The sequence below is a fragment of the Rhagoletis zephyria genome, unplaced genomic scaffold, assembly GCF_001687245.7.
Source record: "Rhagoletis zephyria isolate East Lansing unplaced genomic scaffold, Rhagoletis_zephyria_1.1 Rzeph_scaffold_00194, whole genome shotgun sequence".
Taxonomy (NCBI): Eukaryota; Metazoa; Arthropoda; class Insecta; order Diptera; family Tephritidae; genus Rhagoletis; species Rhagoletis zephyria.
Window position 1 is genome coordinate 260,885 of NW_016157278.1, and position 25,010 is coordinate 285,894.

The following is a 25,010-nucleotide window of genomic DNA, read 5'->3' on the forward strand; positions in this document are numbered from 1 at the left end:
CTGGAAAGAACGTCAGCATTTGCGTTTTCCGAAGATTTTTTGTAGCGAATCTTGTAGTCGTATGCCTGAAGCAGTATTGCCCACCGCTCTAAGCGATGTAACGTCATCACTGGAAGTCGTTTATCAGGATGAAATAACGTTGTGAGTGCCTGGTGATCGGTTATGAGTTCGAAATGACGCCCGTATAAATATTGATGGAATTTCGTGACGCCATATATGATGGCTAGCGTTTCCTTTTCAATTTGCGAATATCTTACTTGATTGCTAGTTAACGTTTTTGATGCGTGCGCGATGGGTTTCTCGGAACCATCTTCGTATCGATGGGAGATAACAGCGCCTATGCCGTATTGTGAAGCATCGAGGGCGAGAACCAAAAGAAAATAATCATTGTAATGCACAAGTTGAGTTGCTTTCACTACTGCATTCTTAAGTGTTTGGAATGCGTTTTCTTGTCTTTTTGTCCACTTAAACTTTGTGTTGTTTCGTCTTAACTCATTCAAGGGTGCTGCGACAACAGAAAAGTTTCGCGCGATTTGTTGTAGTTAGTGCTGCCTATAAACGCTTCTAACTGTTGAATGTTTTCTGGTCTTGGCATGTCTTTGATGGCATTTACTCGTTTTGCAGAAGGCATAATTCCGTTTGCGTCTATTACATGCCCGATGTACTCCACGCGTTCCTCTGCAAAAGTGCATTTTTCGAGCTTGCACTTTAGGCCATGAGTTTGAAGCCGCTTTAAAAGCGTGTGCACATTTCGTATGTGATCTTCATTGTCGACTCCTTTAACGATGATAACGTCTAAATATACTGCGCTGTGCGGAACTCCAGCTATGACTTTTTCCATTAGTCGTTGAAACATACCGGGTGCGCTCGCGATTCCAAAAGGTACCCGATCATATTGATACAGACCAAATGGTGTGTTAATTACCATGAATTTTTTTGAATTTTCTGATAGTTTAATCTGCAGATATGCTTCGTGAAATGCCTGCCTCCTTGAAGTTTGTGAAACAAGTCTTCAATTCTGGGTATTGGATAACGATCCACTTCAATCTGCGAGTTAACTCCAACCTTAAAATCGGCGCATATACGTAGCTGCCCATTTGGTTTATTTACTATCACTATAGGCACTGCCCATTCGCTAGTTTCAATTGGCTTTAAAACACCTATTTCGACGAGACGATTTATTTCGCTACGAACTTTTTTAAGCACTCCGCACATTAAACGCCTAGTCATAGTAGTGTAATCGTTCCGGCGTACTAAAGTATGAAGCTTTTATACCGAACACATGTATTTCAATGAAGCTCTGTATATTACGATTCATAATCATGTTTTCGCCTAATCATAAAAACTTCATGAATCGAAGCGCCCAACATTGTAAGGCGCTTGCCGTTTTGATATCGGCATTTGTTTACTTTTTTGTGCTCGAAATAAAAATTATTTGTCATGTCAGTAGAAAATTGTAGGGTTTGTATTTGTGTTATTACCTTTTATTGTACTGTGTTCATTTCAACTTTGTAATTTTGAAAATTTTGGATTTATGTGATTTTTGTGGTTCGTCAATCAAACAGAAAATTTTCATTATTATTCAAACTTTTCTCGAATTGCTAACAACATAAAAATAAATTAAGTTTTGTTAACTTTTAATAAAAATATTAAAAAAAAAATCTTTGGAATCTACTACATTTTTGGCGATCCTGCCAGGAGCACCTCAAGCCATTATACGTTTACGTATATCTTTGCGAACCACAATTGTGCCTGTGCTGATTTGAAAATATCACGAGAGGCCTGCGCGCCATGCAAGTCTTCAGTTTTGGCAAATTCCCGGAACTACAATAGAGGTTGCTTCATCCAGTGTCCAAGTTAGCGTAGCATGCAGGGATTGCAAACGCCACTACAATCAGCATCAATTAAAACTAACAGCGTCAGCATTAGCATCTGCTTCAACTTCAGCTAGTCGCAGAAGCTGTTTCAACTACAACCACAACATTTACTTCATAACAGAGGAGAATTAACGATTCAAGTTCACCACTTACGAAGCGGCGATATCTTTCCTACTCATCAACGCCAACACTAACTCCAATAATAACTACTGCGTACAACAACAGACAGCGACAGCGTTAGTAGCAGCAGGAAAATCAACGTGAACATCACCAGTGTCACGTACCAGTTTCAGTGCCAGTAGTAGCAACGGAAGTAGCAGTAGCAGCAACACAAAAACGCTCAACAAATGAAGAACATAAACTTTAGACGCAGTTGATAACTCCGCCGATAATAGTAGTGATAACAACCAGTACTAGCAGCAGTGTAAATATCAACTATACAAAAGCAAAGCTCCTACCACTGGCAACAACAAGAACGGTAAGAAGCAATAGCAACGACAACGCAGCAACAATCACGTTGACTTTGCTGTCAATATCAGCAGTTGCAGAGCACAGTGAGCTGTTTCTTTTTATGTAATATTTTTGATAAATATATTTTTATATTATATATATTTTAATTTTTAATTTTAAACACTCCTTATAGAGATTTTTTTGTGCGAAGTTATCATAATGTTTCGTTCACCCCCACATGATACACACACATCTACATGGACTAATAATTTAAATGACTCGCTTATAGATTTGCAAAACAACTCTTTTCAAGAGGAGTTGGCAAATCCTTATGCTAGTCAATATAATAATGAGGTATATGCAACCTCAGTGAAGCTTCCGCAATTTTGGACAAGTTGTCCAGAAGCTTGGTTTGTGCATATAGAAATGCAATTTAACATGAAAAACATTACACAAGATACTACAAAATATGAACATACAATCACAGCGCTTCCGCAAGAAGTAATAGTTACAATATTAGATTTCATTCAAAATCCTCCGCATAACAACAAGTTTTCAGAATTAAAGAAAGTCTTAATTGAAAGGCATTCTTTAAGCGAAAATAAGAAATTAGATAAAATTTTGTCAGATTCAGAGATGGGTGATCGTAAACCCTCTGAATTTTATCGGTAGCTCATGTTGCTTGCTGGTTCCAATTTTAGTCAAGATATTTTAAAGAAACTTTGGCTGAGAAAATTGCCAAAAAATCTTAGTGTGATATTAGCTAGTTCAAGTACCAATGATATAAATGAATTGGTGAAACTAGCTGATAATATTTGGGAAGTGATTAATAAAACCGAAATATCAGCTATGAATAGTTTTCAAAATTTTAAATCACAAGACACAATTATTGATAATTTAGTTAAAACGACGAATCTTATGTGCGAAAATTTTCAAACCTTTCCTTTGAATTAAATTCTATTAAGCAACAAATTAATCAAAATTCTAGATATAGATCATATAATAGGAATTGTTTTAGAAGTCAATATAGAGGTAGATCAAAATCTCGTGATAGTCAAAGTTGGTTATGTAGATACCATTGAAAATTTGGTGATAAGGCTCAGAAATGTCAACAGCCTTGTGCTTTTTCTAAAAACAGAAATTCGTTAAACTAGAGTCATCCGTTGTTGTGGCGGCAAACAATGTAAATTTAGATATTACCACACGTCGCCTATTTATTTTTGATAAAACAAACAAACTAAATTTTTTGATTGATAGTGGAGCAGAAATTTCTATACTTCCGGTAAAAAAATTCCCTCATACAAAACGTTCTTCAGATATAATACTTACTGCAGCCAATGGTTCAACGATTTCAACGTATGGTAAAAAGATTTTAAATATAAATTTAGGTTTAAGACGCGAGTTCCCATTTACGTTTCTCATAGCTGATATTGCGAAACCTATTATTGGTGCAGATTTTCTTTGCAAATACGGTCTCTTAATTGACATGAAATGCAAACGTTTAGTTGATCCAGTAACAAGTCTTTCGGTTAACACAGTTTCATGTGTTTGTAACATTTCGCTTCCAAAAATTTTCGTAGTAGAGAACAAGTATACAAGATTGTTGAAGGAGTTTCCTTCTTTGATCGCTGAACCAGATTATTCGAAACCGGTTAAACATTCTACGGTTCACAGACTTTTTACTGAAGGAAATCTGCCATTCTCTAAGCCAAGGCGCTTGGATCCGATTAAATTTAAAGTAGCCAAAACTGAATTCGATTTTTTAGTGAGGACAGGGATTTGTAGACCTTCAAATTCTTGTGTAGCATCTCCACTGCATCTTGTACCTAAAAAAGAACTGAATGACTGGCGTCCTTGTGGTGATTTTCGGAGACTTAATGTTGTGACTGTACCGGACCGTTATCCTTTACCTCATATTCAAGATTTTAACATGAATCTCAGAAATAAGTATATATTTTCGAAATTAGATTTGGTAAGGGCCTACCACCAAATTCCAATGGCAGAAGAGGATATCTATAAAACTGCAATAACGACACCTTTCGGTATGTTTGAATTTATACGAATGCCTTTCGGACTAAGAAATTCAGCGCAAACTTTTCAAAGATTTATTAATGAAGTAGTTAGTGGTTTAGATTTTGTTTTTACATATATTGATGATCTATTGGTTGCAAGTGAAAATGAAGAACAGCATTTTAAAGATCTCCGTATACTTTTCCAACGCCTAACAGAGTACGGGTTAAATATCAAACCAAGTAAATGTACTTTCGGTGTAACAAGTGTTGACTTTTTAGGACATAATATTTCTGGGGCAGGAATTAGACCCTCTGATGAAAAAGTGATAGCTATTCGTAGTTTTGAACGTCCTAAATCTATTAAACAGGCGCAGAAATTTATAGGCATGGTTAATTATTACCATCGATATGTACCAAAATTAGCTGAGTTTACAGCAGTTATCTACGATTTAATCAATCGAACAACTAAGAAACGTGACAAGTCCTTAATTTGGGATGACACAACAAATAAAGCCTTTGAATGTATTAAAGAAAAGTTTGCGTCTACGGTATTGTTAAATCATTTTAACAAAGATGCCAAACTCTCTTTAAATGTGGATGCATCTAATACGGCAATTGGTGGTGTCATACATCAAACGTTTGATAACAAATCAGAGCCACTAGCTTTCTTTTCTAAGAAACTTTCTCCATCCGAAGTTAAGTACAGTGCATTTGACAGGGAGTTGCTAGCTATTTATTTGAACATTAAACATTTTCGCTATCTTTTAGAAGGACGACAATTTACAGTTTTTACGGATCACAAGCCTTTGATATATGCTTTGAGTTCAAAAACCGAACGTAGTCCGAGACAAACTAGACATATGGAATTCATTGCACAATTTACTAATGACATACGATATATTAAAGGACAGGAGAACATTATAGCTGACACATTATCTCGAGCTTTCGAAGTTGATGCAATTAAGGGTACAGAACTGAATTTCAAAGTTTTACAAAATGAACAAGAACAGGACGAGGAACTAAACACATTAAAATCTGGAGACACATCACATAACCTTAAATTAATTCAAATTCCACTTTTAAATTTTAATATTTGGTGTGAAATGACAGGTGAGAATCCTAGGCCATTTGTTCCAAATTGTTTACGCAAGACAGTGTTTAATATGCTACATGGCATTACACATCCTGGTACAAAAGCTACACGTCGTCTAATTATTAAAAAGTACTATTGGCCAAAAATGCACAAAGAAATTAATATTTGGTCAAAAGAATGTATAAATTGTCAAAAATCGAAGGTTAATCGTCACACAAAATCTCCAGTAATTAAAATTCCGATTCCCAAAAGTAGATTTGATCATATTCATTTAGATATTGTTGGACCTCTTCCTGTATCGAAAGGACATCGTTACATTTTTACAATAGTTGACAGGTTCACGCGTTGGCCCGAGGCATACGCATTAAAGGACATTTCAGCGGCAGTGGTTGCAAATAAATTTTTTAGAGAATATGTTTCACGTTTTGGGGTACCGTTAAAAATCACTACAGATCAGGGTACTCAGTTTATGTCAAAATTGTTTTCGGAACTAACAAAATTGCTTGGTAGTCATCACGTTACAACTTCTGCATATCATCCTCAAGGGAATGGTATGGTAGAACGGTTTCACAGGCAGTTAAAAGCTACGATAATGGCTAGAAATGGAATCAACAATTGGTATGATGAGCTGCCGATAATACTTCTTGGTTTACGATCGATGTATAAAGAAAGTATTTCAGCCACATCATCTGAGATGGTTTTTGGGCAAAATTTACGCCTACCCGGTGAACTTGTGGTTCCATCTGAAGAAAAATTTTCCCCAATTGAAGTTTTAGGCAATTTACGGGAACATTTTAAAAATGTTAAATCAAATTTAAGGCATAATCAAAATTCTGATACTGGTGTATATATACCAAAGGATTTGGAGACTTGTAAATTTGTTTTTATGCGTGTTATTAATAAAAGATCATTGCAACAACCATACGAAGGACCTTATAAGGTTGTTGAAAAAAACAAAAAATATTTCAAACTTGAAGTAGATAATGAGGTTAAAACAATTCTGATAGACAGACTAAAACCAGCAATCATTGAAACAGAACTAATACCAGAAACAAACACTAATACAATGAATAACACAACATCAAATAAGAAACGAGTTACTTTTATTTTATATAACATTAATAAAAATATGATGGTAAGTGAAAGGGGAGTATTGTAGGGTTTGTATTTGTGTTATTACCTTTTATTGTACTGTGTTCATTTCAACTTTGTAATTTTGGAAATTTTGGATTTATGTGATTTTTGTGGTTCGTCAATCAAACAGAAAATTTTCATTATTATTCAAACTTCTCGAATTGCTAACAACATAAAAATAAATTAAGTTTTGTTAACTTTTAATAAAAATATTACAAAAAAAAAATCTTTGGAATCTACTACAAAAATAATTGAAAATTAATGATTTTGTGCTAAAACTCGTGCCAATTGTATTAAGCCATAAACGTGTATGCAATATTTTATTGCAGAAATATTCGCGGAAGTGTATTAGTGAGAAAGACCGGCCAGAAAATGTGTAATGTGCGCGCAAGCAGGGCTTACGCAGGGCGCCCAAGTGTGCAGAAGTCGAGTCGTCATGCATTCGTTTTGACATGACAAAACGATTACTCTACTATGATTAGGGGCGTAATGTGCGGAGTGCCTTAGTCTGCGCAAACGGAATATTGTACGGTTTAGAAAACCTTGGGTTTGCACTTGCTTTCTATAAGATATTTGCTTCAAATACCTTACACAGTCCGAGGCCGAGTGAAAACACGTCTGCATATTGTTTTGAGACTTGTTGCAGGGATGACAGAAGAGAGTGTCTGTCTCCACAATTAATAGAGGTTGTATAACATTCTTTAGATGCGGGCTCTGACACTGATGTGCCAAAACCAATCCATGCCAATGATATTCGTTGCCGACTCTGAAGACAACAGATAGTGATAACTTTTTCGTAATGCCCCCACACTGTACATTCACATCTATTATACATTTCAAATTCAGTATTCCACCTCCGTACGCTTTGAGGATTTTGTTTGTGGGCCTACAGCTTTGAATATGCAGAAATACCAATAAGGGTGCAAGTTGCGCCCGTATCAATTTGGAATTGAAATTTCTGATCATTAATTTTAATGTTTACAAACACCTTTGGGGCGTTTGTATCTACCGCGGCAATGTGATGTGGATTACTTTCGTTTTCACTTTCTGATATCAAATCCACTGAACTTATGTTTTCGAATGAAGAAAAATTTACACTGTCAATGTTAGCGTTTTGTTTTGATTTACGTTCGCTTTTTTCTACGTTTCTCGCTGATTTTTGACAAACCGCTGCTATGTGGCCAAGTTTGCCACAGTGTCGGCATTTTGATTTATTTAAGAAATGAAAGCATTCAGATCGCTGGTGTGAGGTGCCACATTTTGGACACGATTTGTTTGTCGTTTGATATTTTGTTTTACTTTTTGATCGTTTACCATGACGCTGTCGGTTGAGCTGGTTAGCAGCACGAACCGCGTTCACATTCATATTATTACTTCCCTCTCCTTTAAGTTCTGAGCAAGTTTTTACTGTTGTTTCATACAGGGATGCGATTTGCATCACTTCTTTCAATGCTGGGTTTGTTTTCTGCAGTGCAGCGCTACGAACTTGCGGTGTGTGCATGATTATCATATCTCGAATATGAGAATCCACGAACGATTCGTTGCAGCTTTGTTTAGTGCATTGAAATAAACATTCCTTCGCAGCTCCACGTAGTTTGGCTACCCACTCTGCATGTGATTGGTTTGGTTTCATTCTAATCGTATAGAACTTGAAACGCGCTGCCAAGATGTGTTGCTTTTCGATAAAATGATTGTTCAATTTTACTACTAGGTCATTGAAAGACTTTTCGCCCAAGTCGTTGTCGTTGTTGTTGTTGAAGAAGCTCAAAGGTTTCCGCACCAATCCACGACAGGAGACACGCACGCTTCAGCTTTAAATCTATAACTCCATGAGCTACGAAGTGCAATTCCATTCGTTGAATATACATGATCCATTTTTCGGTGTTTTTGTTAAAACTTCTAAAAACTGGTGTAGCGCTCACGTGATTTTCACTGGTGAAAATTTTCCCCAGCGCCTGTATGTTTTGATCTAAGATCTTCTGCAACATATTTGAGTTTGAATCCTGATATTTTTGCAGGATTGCATTGAGGGTTTTTTCGTCCATCCTCGTCGCCAGTGTTACTATTTACGGTGGGTGATTCCGAGTAGAAAATACGATGATATCTCTGTTAACTATTTATTCAATGCTATGCGTGTTGCAACGTAAAACCGGAAACAGCCGGGCATCTTTTTTATATCTAAGCTAGTTCATATATACATAGGAATAATGACAGGTAAGGAATTGCCAGATTACTCTAACAACCAGAAAGCTTCTTCCTGTTCAAACCAAGTATAATATTGGCGGTTATGATTTTAGATCTGTCATTGAGGTTAAAGATTTGGGAGTATACTTTGACTCAAAACTAACCTTCTCAACTCATATTAATAACGTTATTTCCAAAGCTTATGCTATGCTCGTTTTTGTTCAGCGTAATAGTCGGTCGTTTAGGGATCCCTATAGCCTTAAGCTTCTGATGTTTCATTGGTGAGATCTAGGCTAGAATACGCGTCCTTCATTTGGCGACCCTATCAGTCCGTCTACTCAAACAGGATTGAAAGGATCCAGAAATTTTTATAAAATTTGCCTTGCGTTCCCTGAGGTTTTCGGAGCCTGTACCCCGTATGCATCTCGTTGTCAACTCCTTGGCTTAAACTCGTTAAATAGTTGGCGCTCATTCATCGCTGCCTCTTTTGTGGCTAAAATAGTGGAAGGCACTGTCGATTGCTCTACGCCTTTGGAGAAGTTATCTTTAAATGTTCCGTCTCATAACTTGCGGCGTGCTTCATTATTTTATTTGGGATTTCTGAAATTCAACTATGTGAAATTCTCGCCTCTCTTTAGAACGCTCTCCGAGTTAAATGAGCTTTCGGAATATGATGATCCTTCGCTCTCATTTGGAACAGTACGTCGTGTCCTGCTAAATTACTTTAGGTAGTATTTATGCTCCTTTGCTTTAGTCAGTAAGGATTTGTATTCCATTTGATTGAATAAATAAATAAATAAAGGCATTTTTTTAATAAAAAGGTCTAAATACGGATCTCGGTTCTTCTTCAACAGCGATTTTATATTCTTTACCGAGGATTCAATGAATCCGTTGCATCAGAATCAGAGCATTATGTTATGCTCCTTTACTGGGAGCATCTGGGCCTCGTCATGTAGGTGGTGTTGGGGCGTCATGTTGTTGTTGTTGTTGTAGCGGCACTACTAAGCCCCGCCTGTTTCGGGTCAACTTTTCAATCATTATCGTCGAGCTCAACTAACGGTAGGCCCAGGAAACGAGCTGTTTCGATGGGGTCGGACCAAAGGGAGAGGGGTGTTAGTTGAGTCGGATTGAGCTGGCATGTGAAGAGGTGGTTGGTGTCGTGGGGGGAGTCTCCACATGCCGGGCACTCATTTGGGATGTTTGGTCGAGTCTGGACAGGTAGCTGTTTAGGCGGCTACAATATCCAGACCGTAACTGAGGCCTGGAGTCGAGGTAGGTGGAGACTGACTCCCTATGAATGTCGTTAATCGCTTGTCTGTACGTCATTGGGTCCAGTGGTTGGTCTGTGTAGGTCTGGACTGCGTCCTTGTACACGAATAGGTGCCCCCTGACGAGCCTGGGCGGAGGCTCCTCCTCCAGCAGTGGTCTGTTAGGGTGTTCACTTCTGTGACACCCCACCAGAAACTGCTTACTGAGCATTTTATTGTGTTCCCGTACGGGGAGCACTTGGGCCTCGCTGTGTAGGTGGTGCTCAGGCGTCATCAGAAGGCACCCAGTCGCTGTCCGGAGTGCGGCGTTCTGACAAGTCTGTAGCTTCGTCCACTGCGTCCAACTAGTCCCCGGTGATCAAACAGGCGCTGCATAATTTATGGCGCNCTTAAGCTTCTGATGTTTCATTGGTGAGATCTAGGCTAGAATACGCGTCCTTCATTTGGCGACCCTATCAGTCCGTCTACTCAAACAGGATTGAAAGGATCCAGAAATTTTTATAAAATTTGCCTTGCGTTCCCTGAGGTTTTCGGAGCCTGTACCCCGTATGCATCTCGTTGTCAACTCCTTGGCTTAAACTCGTTAAATAGTTGGCGCTCATTCATCGCTGCCTCTTTTGTGGCTAAAATAGTGGAAGGCACTGTCGATTGCTCTACGCCTTTGGAGAAGTTATCTTTAAATGTTCCGTCTCATAACTTGCGGCGTGCTTCATTATTTTATTTGGGATTTCTGAAATTCAACTATGTGAAATTCTCGCCTCTCTTTAGAACGCTCTCCGAGTTAAATGAGCTTTCGGAATATGATGATCCTTCGCTCTCATTTGGAACAGTACGTCGTGTCCTGCTAAATTACTTTAGGTAGTATTTATGCTCCTTTGCTTTAGTCAGTAAGGATTTGTATTCCATTTGATTGAATAAATAAATAAATAAAGGCATTTTTTTAATAAAAAGGTCTAAATACGGATCTCGGTTCTTCTTCAACAGCGATTTTATATTCTTTACCGAGGATTCAATGAATCCGTTGCATCAGAATCAGAGCATTATGTTATGCTCCTTTACTGGGAGCATCTGGGCCTCGTCATGTAGGTGGTGTTGGGGCGTCATGTTGTTGTTGTTGTTGTAGCGGCACTACTAAGCCCCGCCTGTTTCGGGTCAACTTTTCAATCATTATCGTCGAGCTCAACTAACGGTAGGCCCAGGAAACGAGCTGTTTCGATGGGGTCGGACCAAAGGGAGAGGGGTGTTAGTTGAGTCGGATTGAGCTGGCATGTGAAGAGGTGGTTGGTGTCGTGGGGGGAGTCTCCACATGCCGGGCACTCATTTGGGATGTTTGGTCGAGTCTGGACAGGTAGCTGTTTAGGCGGCTACAATATCCAGACCGTAACTGAGGCCTGGAGTCGAGGTAGGTGGAGACTGACTCCCTATGAATGTCGTTAATCGCTTGTCTGTACGTCATTGGGTCCAGTGGTTGGTCTGTGTAGGTCTGGACTGCGTCCTTGTACACGAATAGGTGCCCCCTGACGAGCCTGGGCGGAGGCTCCTCCTCCAGCAGTGGTCTGTTAGGGTGTTCACTTCTGTGACACCCCACCAGAAACTGCTTACTGAGCATTTTATTGTGTTCCCGTACGGGGAGCACTTGGGCCTCGCTGTGTAGGTGGTGCTCAGGCGTCATCAGAAGGCACCCAGTCGCTGTCCGGAGTGCGGCGTTCTGACAAGTCTGTAGCTTCGTCCACTGCGTCCAACTAGTCCCCGGTGATCAAACAGGCGCTGCATAATTTATGGCGCTGGGGCGTCATCAGGAGGCATCCTGTCGCAGTTCGTAATGCCGTGTTTTGGCAGGTCTGTAGCTTCATCCACTGCGTCCTGCTAGTCCCCGGCGACCATACGGGCGCAGCATAGTTTAGAAAAGTAATCGCTCGCAATTAAATAGTAATTTGAACTGTGGTAAAATAGATCAACTCCTACGATTTGCCATGGACGTTCCGGCATTTCAGATATTATGCCTCTTTCGTGTCTCGGTACGACATTTTGTATGCATATCGCACATTTTTTTATATAATCTTCAACATCTTTTGAACAACCTGGCCACCAAACTGACTGTTTGGTTCTAGCTTTAGGAACAAGTGAAGAATACGGCCCGTTAAGGTAGAACAAAACGAAAAAGTGGGCGTGGTCCGCGCTTTTTTCCTTATTTTACTGGTATAACATTTTTTTGGTGCAACCTTATATTTTCGGTGATATGGAGGGGTGAAGGGGGAATTTTCGAAAATTTCAAATGGCTATATTTCAAAAAATTCCTGACCGAATTTAAAAAAATTAGTATCGTTGGAAAGGTAAATAAAATCCCTTTTTTTAATATACATATTAATATACTTTATGTGGATAAATATTGAGAAAATTTAATAGAAAAATAATATATTTTTGTTACCAAAGAAGGGGGCTGAACACCTTATGCAGAGAACACCTTTCTGCGTAGGCGGCTTTCGGCCGCACTTAGGGATTATAACCCTCAGGCAGTAGAATTCTCCTTTCTGTGTTGCCAAAGAAGGGGGCTGAACACCTTATGCAGAGAACACCTTTCTGCGTAGGCGGCTTTCGGCCGCACTTAGGGATTATTACCCTCAGGTAGTACAATTCTCCTTTTTGTGTTGCCGAAGAAGGGGAGCTGACCACCTCTTGCAGAGAACACCTTTCTGCGTAGGCGGCCTTCGGCCGCACTTAGGGATTATAACCCTCAGGCAGTAGAATTCTCCTTTCTGTGTTGCCAAAGAAGGGCGGCTGACCACCTTTTGCAGATAACACCTTTCTGCGTAGGCAGCCTTCGGCCGCACTTAGGGATTATAACCCTCAGTCAGTAGAATTCTCCTTTCTGTGTTGCCAAAGAAGGGGGGGCTGAACACCTTTCTGCGTAGGCGGCCTTCGGCCGCACTTAGGGATTATAACCCTCAGGCAGAAGAATTCTCCTTTCTGTATTACCAAAGAAAACGGCGGAAGTATTTTCGCGCAGAACTTCTTTCTGCCGCAGTCGTCCCGCTCACGATCATAAGCATCAGTATGGTCATTTCTCCCTTCATGAACACCAGTACAACAATATTACTCACGTATTTAAATCTAACTATAAAGTTATATGTTAAATGAAATTTATTTGTATGCTCTATTTACCTATTATAGTTTGGTGTATCATTATTTACATATATTTTTTTGTAAAACTGGTTTTTTCCTAGAAAAATAAAATATTTTTCTATTAAATGAGTTTTCTTAAAATTTATGCACATAAATTATACATTAAATATTAAAAAAATGGTTAAATTATTGGTTTACCTTTCTAACGATACCAATTTTTTTTTAATTCGGTCGGGAATTTTTCGAAGTATAGCCATTTTAAATTTTTGAAAATTCGCCCTTCGCCCCTCCATAGCACCGAAAAATAAGTTTGCACCAAAAAAATTGTATACCATTAAAATGAGGAAAAAAGGCGGATCACGCCCACTTTTTCGTTTTGTTCTAGCTTAACGGGCCGCATTGTGCACTTATGCCTAGCTTTACATTTTAAAATGCCCATGTGGCCGGCGTGAATCCGCTCTAATGTGTCTTGGCGTAACTCTGCCGGAATAACTATTCGACATCCGTGCATTAAAACCTCATTGTTTATTGACAAATTGTATCGATCGTTGTAGAACTCACGAACCTCCGGCTCAATTTTGTGTCTATCTGGCCAACCGTTTATACAGAATTTAAGCACTTTTGATAAAACTGGATCCTTATTTTTAGATTTCTGGATGATATCCAATTTCGCTTGAGACACTTGCAGGCTGCTAGTTATTGTGTTAACAAAGGTGCCCAGATCATTGTCACTGTCGATATTTGCATCTTCTTCTTCCTGAAGAGGGCATCGATAGTGCTGCGACTAAAAATTTACCTGCTGTGTAATAAATATCAAAGACATACCTCATCCTCTTCATCCTAAACCTTTGCAGGCGCGGAGTGAGCTCATCCAGATTATTGGTACAGAAAATTGCGATCAACGGTTTGTGGTCGGTTTCAATACTAAATTCGATGCCAATGAGAAGCTCTGGAAATTTTTGACATGCTGCCCATGTTATTGCCAGGGCTTCTTTTTCAATCTGCGCGTATCCTTGTTCTGCCTGGGTAAGGGTCCTGGATACATAAGCCACGGGTCGAAGAATATCTTCTTCGTCGACCTGTAGGAGTACTGCTCCTAAACCGTAGGATGATGCGTCGCATGACAAGATGGTTTTGTGTTTTGGGTCGTATAATTTAAGAACCGGAGCGTTAGTCAAGGCTACCTTCAATTTCTTGAATGAGGTGTCTTGGGAGCATTCCCATTGAAACTCCACCTGTTTGTGCAACAGTTCGTTAAGCGGTTTGCTTAAGTCTGAAAGGTAGGGAACCAATTTCCCCAAAAAATTTACCATACCTAGGAAACTTTTTAGTTCAGTAATGTTTCGTGGCTTTGGGTAATTTTCGATAGCTCTAACCTTTGAATCGCTAGGATAAATCCCATAAGCGTCGATGCGGTGCCCCAAGAACTTTATAGCTGTGATCCCGAACTCACATCTCTCCTTATTAAGAGTAACTCTATTATCTTTAAGCCTCTTTAGTACTTGCCGCAAAGTAGCATCGTGCTGTTCTGCATTCGGACCGAATATGAGGATGTCATCCATCTGGCAAACTGTTCCTGGTATGCGCTGTAATATGGCTAGCGCATGCACGGAGCGGAGGATATACCAAAGGGGAGCCTTAGGAACCAATATCTACCGTATGGTGTTAAAAACGTAGTCAATTGCTGTGAACGATGTGTTTGTTTGATCTCCCAAAATCCTGAATTAGCATCTAGTTTAGTAAACAATTAAGCTCCTGAAAGCTGCGTCAGCGTGTGGTCAGCGACTGGCATGGGATGAATTTCGCGCTCAACTGCGCAATTTAACTTTGTGAGGTCCACGCATAATCGAATATCGCCATTACTCTTCGGGACAATGACCATCGGAGCACACCATGCAGTTGGTTCATCAACTGGCTTAATCACATTTTTCCTGACCATTTCGTCAAGTGTCATTTTTAAAGTGTCTCTTAGCGCAACAGGTACACGACGTGCTGCAAAAATTTGAAATGGTTTTGCATCGTTCTTCACTTTTATGTCACATTCAAAATTCTTTATGCGTACCAAACCCTCAAAAAGCGCGGGATATTCTTTAAAAGTATCAACGCTAGAACCTAACTTATTTACATATCGCACACCGTCTTCAAAAGAGTCACAACTCAAAATTTGGCATTTTTGAAATTATGCGCTAAAAATGTACACAGATCTTTTATATACCTTTTAGCAAAAGCTGGAGCACATTTTTGTTATAATTTGTTAAAAAACCTAAGGTAAAGTCGTCCTTGCCCATATGATTAACATGTGCTACGAAATAGTTTTTCGCATTTTCTGACGAACGTATTATTTTGAGTTGTGACTCTTTTGAAGACGGTGTGCAATATGTGCTGCACAATTTGCTCTTAGCAATAATTTTCAACTGCAAGCTGGACCGCAAGCTTAGCAGGGGTTTTTTCAAACCTTTAATCACATATGTATATGTGGCTTGTTATTTTGTTGTTCTTGTACTCAAGCATGGCTTGGAACATACCAATAACTTTTAGTGTGCGCCCATCACGACCTGAAATTTTCTTGTTTGAAATCTCTAATTTGGTTTTATTACACATGCTTTTGAACAACTGGTCGGTGATCACGTCGACTGGCGAACCAGTGTCAACCATAAAAGTAACCTTCGTATTATTTACCAGAATGTCTGCATCCCATGACGTGCTTGTATTATTGTGCGCCAAATCGTCGTTGACATTATTCACATTTGCTTGCGAAATGATATAGTTTGTTGCATTTATTACATCTTTTTCCCTTAGCTGGACAGTTAATTTGTCGTTCGTGAATAGTCGAAGAGCCGCACCACACACATTTGGCTTTATTATATGATTTCTCAGTCGCCGACTATCATTCAAAGCGGTCAGACGTGCTTTCTCAGTGATTAGAGTGTGAAGTTCCGTTATCCATTGTTATCAACTTGTGCTTTGCACTAGATTCGCTTTATTTTCTTTCTCATAAACTATCCACGTGTTTTGTCTCCATAGTTAAAAACAAAAAAGTTATTGAATAAAAGTAAATCGTTTATCTTTAACATGCCGTGGCCAACGGATAGGCCTCCTAACAGGTTTTCCGAATTATCGGACTACGACGTGAATCCGCAAAAAAAGAGAGCCTAACGTAAAACTAAATGATTTTCCGCTTCTTCCCCAAAAATCCACGCCAAACAATAACCCCAAATTTATATTAATTTCCTCTGCCGATAGCAACATCTCCCTCTCACAACTAAGTCCGTTCGCCATTAAAAAATGCATCGAGGCCATATCGACTGAAATAGATTCGATTTCGCAGATAAGAGATGGTAATCTACTAATCTTAACCCGCAATGCCCGTATCGCTGAAAAATTCTTGAGAGCCAAGTCTTTGGCCAACCTGTGCCCAATAAATGTTAAACTACACGATAACTTAAACTCTGTCAAAGGAGTAATATACGCACCCTGCCTCAAACACGTGCCTGAAAATGAGATTATCAGCGAAATTAAAAACCAAAATGTTACCGGAGTATACAAGTTTTCGCGACAAGGTGATGGCAAGTCGGTCTTCACTGGCCTTATGGTGCTCACGTTCGACCTCTATCGCCTTCCAGAGTCTGTAGACGTTGCATGGTACAAGGTCAAAGTTCAACCATACATCCCCAATCCTATGCGCTGCAAGAATTGTCAGCGATTGGGACATACCCTAAAACGATGCGTAAGTAACCCTGCTTGTTACAACTGCAACCTACCCCCACATTCTCCCGAAGAGTGCACAAGAACTTTCTGCGCTAATTGCGCAGGAGAACAACCATCCTCCGACAGTAACTGTCCTAAATTCGTCCAAGCCAAAGAAGTACTTAAAATTATCACCCTAGAAAAATGCAGTATTCCAGCAAGTATCAACAACTTACGCCAATATGACTAGAAATTCCACTTCCGCTCCCTCACGGTCAGGGACTCCTAGCAATATATCAAAAAATAACAACTCTTTAAAAACAACCTCAAAAAGTATTACAACTAACCCAACTGAAAAACCAACTGCAACCAACCTTGGAGGGAATGATAATACATCAAGCTCCCCTCCACCCCCAACTACGTCAACCCCTCTCTCCACCACTCACAATAACTTAACCCAAATGAATACAACCGACTTAAATGCAAATCTCTCTTCATATATATCGCCAATTTCACAATTCACCCAAAACTTATTAAAAAACAATGAATATTACGTCAACAATAGGAGAAGCTTAGACGAGTCCATGAACTCTTCACAAGAATATTCCTGATACATTCCTTAATTTCACAATAAAGCATCTGGAACATACTTTTGTACTTACATACACACATATATCATTTTTGTAAAACTTGTTTTTTACAAAATTGAATGTCTCTTGCTGCCGATATGGACTTCAGTATTCTCCAGTGGAATATGAAAGGTCTTATAAACAATTATTCCGAACTCCAGATGCTCATTAAACAATTTAACCCATTCTTAATCGCCATACAGGAAACCCACTGCAACAACTATTTCACCCCAATTCTCCCAAGAAACTACTCCGGTTATTACTGTAACGCAACATCAAACACGCAAGCAAAACAAGGCACTTGTATTTTGGTAAGCCTCACAAAAGAATACAGATAGTTTCTCAACTACAGGTGGTAGTACTAGATATCGAAATAGGCATGAAAATCACAATAATGTCTATATATATTCCGCCCAGTCAAACGTTTTGTAGCAGGGATCTGATCAATATCTTTTTGTCTGTAAATACACCAATAGTTGTTCTCGGAGATTTCAATGGTTGGAGTAATTTATGGGGTTCAAGCAGCGTCAATCATCGCGGACGACTTATTGAAAATGCAATTACACAAACGAATCTGTGCGTTTTGAATGATGGTAGGGCGACTCATTTCTCCACCCACTCCACATTTACCCACATTGATATTTCCCTGTGTTCCCCTTCCCTCCTTCCCCTTACTTCATGGCGCATCCTTGATGACCTGAATAATAGCGACCACTTTCCCATCCTCATAAAGTTAATGCTAAACTCTAACAATCCCCAGAGAGTAAAATCCCTGCCTAAATTTCTCTTAGAGCAAACAGACTGGCCAAACTTCACAAAACTTGTAGACAATGAACTAGTAACACGAACTCCCACATTATCCTCCAATCAAGACGCGGCAAACTTCGCCAAAGCAATTCGAGTGGCTACAAACCGATTTATCCCACAAGCAACTCACGCAAAAAAACCTAACGTGGCCTGGTGGAGTAAAGAACTTCCTAAACTCAGAACAGAAAAAATTAAAGCTTGGCATAAATTCAAAGCCCAGCCCACTACACAAAATTTAATTAGTTTTAAAAACGCCAATGCCAAATTTCGAAAAGAAATGAAAATAGAAAAGAAACAAAGCTTTGCAAAGTTCACAGAATCAATTAACCCGAACTCCTCAATATCCGGGATATGGAGCAGTATTAATAGACTTAGAAGCCGAAATGTGTCGAAACCTAACATTACGATAACCTGCAATAACTTAACGTCTTCCGACCCAGAAACAATCGCAAACCAATTTGCCGCGGACTGGTCCCAATACTCACTGGACTGTAATTTCTCGAGCAAATTCAGACTCAAAAAATCATACAGAAACATTAACAGCTACTCCCCTTAATACAAACCCAAAAGGCAAACTTATCGAAGCTCCAATAACTATCACAGAATTAGCTTTTTGCCTGGAGAAAGCCAAAGGCAAAACTCCGAGTTTCGACCGCATTTCATATAAAATGATAAAATCCCTATCTAGCTTTGGCAGATCTCGGCTTCTAAGACTTTACAATACCATTTTTGACTCTGGTGTTATCCCGCAAAACTGGAAAATCGCAACAGTAATCCCCATACCTAAACCAAATAAAAACCCACTCTTCACAAATGGGTACAGGCCAATTTCCTTACTTCCTTGCCTATCTAAAGTTCTGGATCGCATTATAGCTAACCGCATAGCATGGTTTATGGAGTCACTTCAACTCATTGACTGCCGCCAAGTCGCTTTCAAAACAGGAAAAGGGTGCACTGATGCCCTCCTCCACATCGACCACTATGTGAGCAAAGCCCTATCAGCATGTCAACACGCATCCATTCTATCGGTCGACTTTGAAAAGGCATTCGACCGCATCGGCTCACACGTTGTTCTGAAATGCCTCCACTCCTGGGGTGTAGGGCCAAAAATTTTCAGCTTTGTCAAAGCGTTTTTGTCGAACAGGCGTTTCCAAGTAAGAATCGGTAATTCCTTCTCCAATATTTATCCTCTAAACAATGGAGTTCCGCAAGGCTCTCCACTGTCCGTCATTCTTTTTTCCATAGCGTTCAATGACATTAGCAAAATTATAAAACTCAACAATTCTGTAGATCATTGTCTTTACGCTGGCGATCTATATATTCTCTGTAATAGAAACAAAGTGGCCGAAACAAAAAGGGCATTCGAAAATACTTTAAAAAAAATCTTAGAATGGGCTAACTTCTCCGGAGTTAAAATAAATTTAGATAAAACGAAGAGTCTCCATATATGTAGGAAACGAAAATGCGATTACTGCAACCACAAAGTATCTATTAACAACCTCGAAATAGAAAATGTTAAAAAGTTAAAAATGTTAGGCATTGTATTTTCCCAAGATTATCGCTGGAAAGACCATTGGTTAGAGTTAAAAATATCATTAGCTGCCAGAGTACATCTCATTACATACCTTTCTAGTAAAAGATGTCAGGTACACATAAACACACTAACTTATCTAACTAAGTCTTTAATATTAAGTGAGATAGATTACGGTCTTTATCTCTACGGCAAATCTCCAAAATCTACGATAAACATCTTTAGCCCAATTTACCACCAAGCAGCTAGGGCATGCGTATTCGCCTACAGAACGACACCAATAAAAAACATCCTGGCAGAAGCGGGATTACCTTCTTTAGAAGACAGAATTAATCAAATTCACGCGACGTTGGTACCCAAAATAATTTTCCGACGAGCAGAAAATAAGATTATTTTGGGTACCTGGACATATAGGTATCCATTGTAACGAAGCAGCAGACTTCGCCGCAAAGTCAGTATGTACAGCCCCTGTAACGACAGAAAATAGAGTAGAAGAGATAGATACACGAAGATTTATTCTACGTCACTTGCGGCATAAAAGTACGCAGAATCGGCAAAACTACAGCCATCATCACTACACTAACATAAACCGTGAACTTAAAACCCCAATTTATCCTACAACAATTTCTAAAGTGCACATTCAAATGTTCTCGCGTCTCCGTCTTGGTCACACGCGTTGCACCCACGAACACCTTCTATTGGGTAACCCAACACCATCCTGCCCACGCTGCCAATTGGATTTAACTTTAAAACACATATTCTTCGAGTGCACTGCTCTTGAAGGAACTAGACGCCGGTACTTCAAACACAACTGGGTCGAACTACTTAGTAATCCTACAAAGGACAACATAAATTCCATCATCAGTTTTATCAAAGCCATCCAAGTACCTATATAACAGCCGTCTCTGTAAAATTCTCTCATATATTTTCATTTTTCTTTTTGTAGAACTCTGTTACAGTTAAGTAGAACTGATAGCCTTGGCAGCTAATGCTCAAAATTTATATTAACTTGTTAATTTATTTAATATTGTTAATAAATAATAATAATAATAATAATAATATATGATTTCTGGTTCACATATTCGCCGTTAGTTTTTTTTTTGTTTAATATTTTCAGTCATGTGAGAGGCCGTGGTGAGTTTATTTATCGACGACGTTAATTCCAATTGTTGCTTTTTAACGGCTTGGTGTTGTCTCACATCCACTATTGCCTTTTCCAAGGTTAAATCGGTGACTAACTGAAGTTTTTCAGATAGTTTACGATCACGTACGCCAACGACGAGTTTGTCGCGAATCATTTCGTCTCTCAAAGCCCCGTGATTGATTTTCGGATAACAAATACAAGTCTGTGATGAAGTCCTCTATCAGCTCACCCTCAAGTTGGCTTCTAAGGTTAAACTTCGCTTTTTCATATATCACGTTGGTTTTAAGTACACAGTGCTTGGTAAAAGCCTCTAATACCTTGGAGTATACTTTCTTTTCCGCCGCGGACAACGTGAAGGATAAAAAAATATTATCGGCCTGATCTCCCATCAGATAGACCAATGTGTTAATTTGTTCCTCTTCCGATGCATTGTTCAATTTCGAAGCTATGCGGAACCTTTCAAATCGACGAAGCCACTTAGGTCACTCGCCAGGATTGCTGAAAGAAAATGCATCAGGGGAGCGCACAGTAACGCTGCTGGTGCTGGTCCCAACCGTGACCCCGGATCCTCCATCTGTCGGCATTATTAGATTGTATAAAGGATCTCGCGCTATCTCGACCGTTTAAAATCTATGTTCTTTACTTTATTTGATTTCTGTTGCGTACCGCGTGTCGATTCTTTAAACCGCTGCCACCATGTCAGCTATACATAAAATGTAATACAAGAATCGTAGGTAGAGGAATGCATGATAACTACTGTACATGTGTATGCAAGGAAGGAACGTACGATACCTATTGTACGTACATACATACTAAAGAGCTGCGCAAAACCTTCTAAAAGGCACACTTTACTACTATGCAGTACTTCCAAGCGGCGTACTACAGGTAGCGTTAACAGCAACACAAAATATTCTATAGCAAGCTGCGCAACAATACAAACACTTCAACATTCGAAATAGAATTTGCTACAGCGACGATAGCGCTTGAGTTTTGGGGTGAAGCAAATTGTAAAACCAAAAAGAAGGGTTGAAGTAAAATAGCGGCAAATCATAGCAAGACAACCGAGTGCACTAGAACATTTGCATGTATGTATAGCAACTCATTACCAATTGTTAGCGCAAGCCACGCAGTTCGCAGTCAACGTCAAGACCGTAATTAATAAAAATGCATATTTTGAAACTGTGTGTTTTTTTTTGTAAATACATACATAGATACATAGTATATGTACATATATGTAGGAGCAGGCAAAATCGCAGATGCTTAGCCAAAAACAAGACAAAAAAAAGCGTGGTAAAAAGGAAACATATCACACTTCATTTAGGTAAGCACGCCATAACACTTCTGCACTTTTGTTTTTGTTAAACACTTTAGTATAGGAAGTGCGCGGTCCCATATGTATGTACATACATACATCCATATACATATACATTTGGGTATGCACTTATGCAAAGCAAGAATTCGCTGTCGCCGCTACTTCCACTGAGTGATGCGCGCACTTCCATTTGAAAAATTTCAGCATCGCATTTGTTCTACTTCCATTTTCTTCTGCTTCAGTTTGGTTCTACTTCAGCTTTGTTCTGGTGTTCTTTTTCCTATCGTGCGGCATTTGTTCGTATGACAAAACCTTTCGTGAGTGTAGCAGTTGCTTTGTTATGGGAGTGAAGGAGAGGTACAGTGCTTAAAATGAGAGCCGATGGCTTGCAAGCGATTTATGTAGTGCTTGTGCAGCTGTTTAATACATACCTATGTATATATACCGAACAAATACTTTCAAAGACTCACCGACATAGACAAATCTTGATAATTTTATGAAGAGATGAAATTACGATACATGAAATCAGCAACGTGAATACAAAACCGCAACACGTGATATTAATGGTTATAAGGTTTAAATAATTAAATTTAAATAGGTATATATGGGAGGTTTATAAAGATTAATCGATTATACCTTTTGCCTTTCCATCGCTTATATAAATAATTTATCCTGCTTTTAAAAAATAGCTTTTTCACATTTATTGGAAGATGTGTTTCATGGCTGTGGGATAATAATTTTTCAAAGACGTTGGTGGTACAAGAAACTACTTCGCCATTAAATCTTTGAAATATCCAACTTATTCAGCCTAACCTGTTCCGCTGGTGAATGAAACAATCGGACGCCTTCGTAAGTCCAAGTTTTTTTGCAAGTTACACGGCTTGGCTTAGGCATTATTAATTTTTTATTCACAAATAAATTATATAGTATTTTTTCACAAAAATTCAAACGAAAACTTTTAGAAAAAAACAAATTTTCCACAAAAGTTCAAACGGAAAGTTTTAGAAAAAAACAATGTCGCAAGCAAATAATAAATGGCCATATTGCCCCCAAAATATATGTAAATACTTCCAAAGAAGCAACACATAAAACGAAATATAAGGCAGTCGAATGTCAGAAAATGAACAGAGAATGCTGCCTTATTACTTACTTCACCTGTTTATTGCGCCATGGGTTTTACCTTATAATGTTTTTATCATGGCAACAATCGCCTGGTGCAAACGGCCTTTCAACTAATCTCCTTCAATGAAGTTGGTCGGCTGCCTACATCACAGTATAGACAGTAGCCAACCTTTTTGGGTTGTTGTTGTAGTAATCGGTGTTGTTGTAGCCTTATTCACCTTTGAGGAAGACAGTGGGTTGTGTGCTGCTATTTAATGGCCTTCCTCAGACTTTTTCTTAGATTTCAGGGTTGTGTGCTGCATTATTATTTGATAAATAATTTTAAGCATTTGGCAAATCGTTATTTTATTGAAAGAAAATTATAAATGGTGTTGAAAAACCAAACAAATGCTCTTGCGAAAGCTCTATTTTTGTGTGTTGTTAAAATTTATACATGGCGATATTGAAGGTAATACAAGCAATGTATTCATTTGTGGATTTGATGTTACTTGAGAATTTAGGCAACGTGCAAGCTGCCAGGTTCTGTTATCAATATAACTAACACAAGCTTTTCCGTGTGGTTGCCTTTATATAAATAGAATAAACAAATATTCGCAAATAAATTTGATTTATTTAATAACTGAAAATAAACGTATGCTTTTTGCTCTTTTCCAGACTCCATTTTTATTTTGACTCTTTATTACCGCTATCAACTTTGTATGTATACATATTTACAAGCTGTCAAAATTTCGCTTAGTCACACAAGCTAGGTAAAAATTGTGGCGTTCGTATTCACAACGAGTAATCTCAAAATTTTTGTTTGATCTTTCCAAATTTTCTCTTTTTTATCAGTTGGCAAAGGCCAACCTTTTTGGGTTGTTGGCAGCGTTGAGATAGTAATTCCATGTCAATTAGTAGAAAAGTTATATGGCGAAAAAACTTATGGTGCGAAAATTTTACATTTCTGCTGTGCCAATTCGCTTCTTTTTATTGCTGGAAATTTTTGGCTCTTGCTCTGGTGCAAAAGAAGTTGAGCAATTAAAATGCAGAAATTATACAAAAAATACTTGTCTTTACTGACTTTGATTCTTCTAGAACTAAAAGCCATGCATTTATTAGACGTCTTAGTAATAACATTAGAACAAAAAAATGGTGACAGGTAATAAGATCAACGGAAATAAGGTCAAATTATTTCTCACCCTGGGGCGAAATAAAGTCAATTGACATTATTACCTTTTTAAAAACGAAATAAAATCAATTGACATTATTTCTCTTTCAAACATCAAATTTGCTTAGCCACGTCACGCTACGCCGGGCCCGGCCCCCCCTTCCCCGTCTCCCGCCGTGCTGTAACGCAGGTAGATTTATTTTTTGTATACGTTGAAATAAAATTTTTATATATTTTAAACATCGAGGGCTTATATTCAATAATACCCTCTATCTGCACACTTTTCACAAAGATGAGATTCTGATATAAAAATCCACCCAAGCTTTAACTGTCATCGGTGATATTAATGCTACCTTATATAACGACAGGTAATAAGTCCCAGGTGGTTTCTAAAATCACAAATTAGTTTTTGTGCAAATTGCAGATAGAGGGTATTAATGAATTCAAGCCCTCGATATTTCACATTTTTATATTTGTAAGTTATTGGAAG

At 38.7% G+C, this 25,010-nt stretch overlaps 1 protein-coding gene across 4 annotated transcripts in view; it reads left to right on the forward strand.

Annotated features, from left to right (window-relative positions):
- chic (profilin chickadee) overlaps nucleotides 1–25,010 on the forward strand; it is a 144,332-nt gene that overhangs the window by 29,242 nt on the left and 90,080 nt on the right. The window lies entirely within an intron of this gene.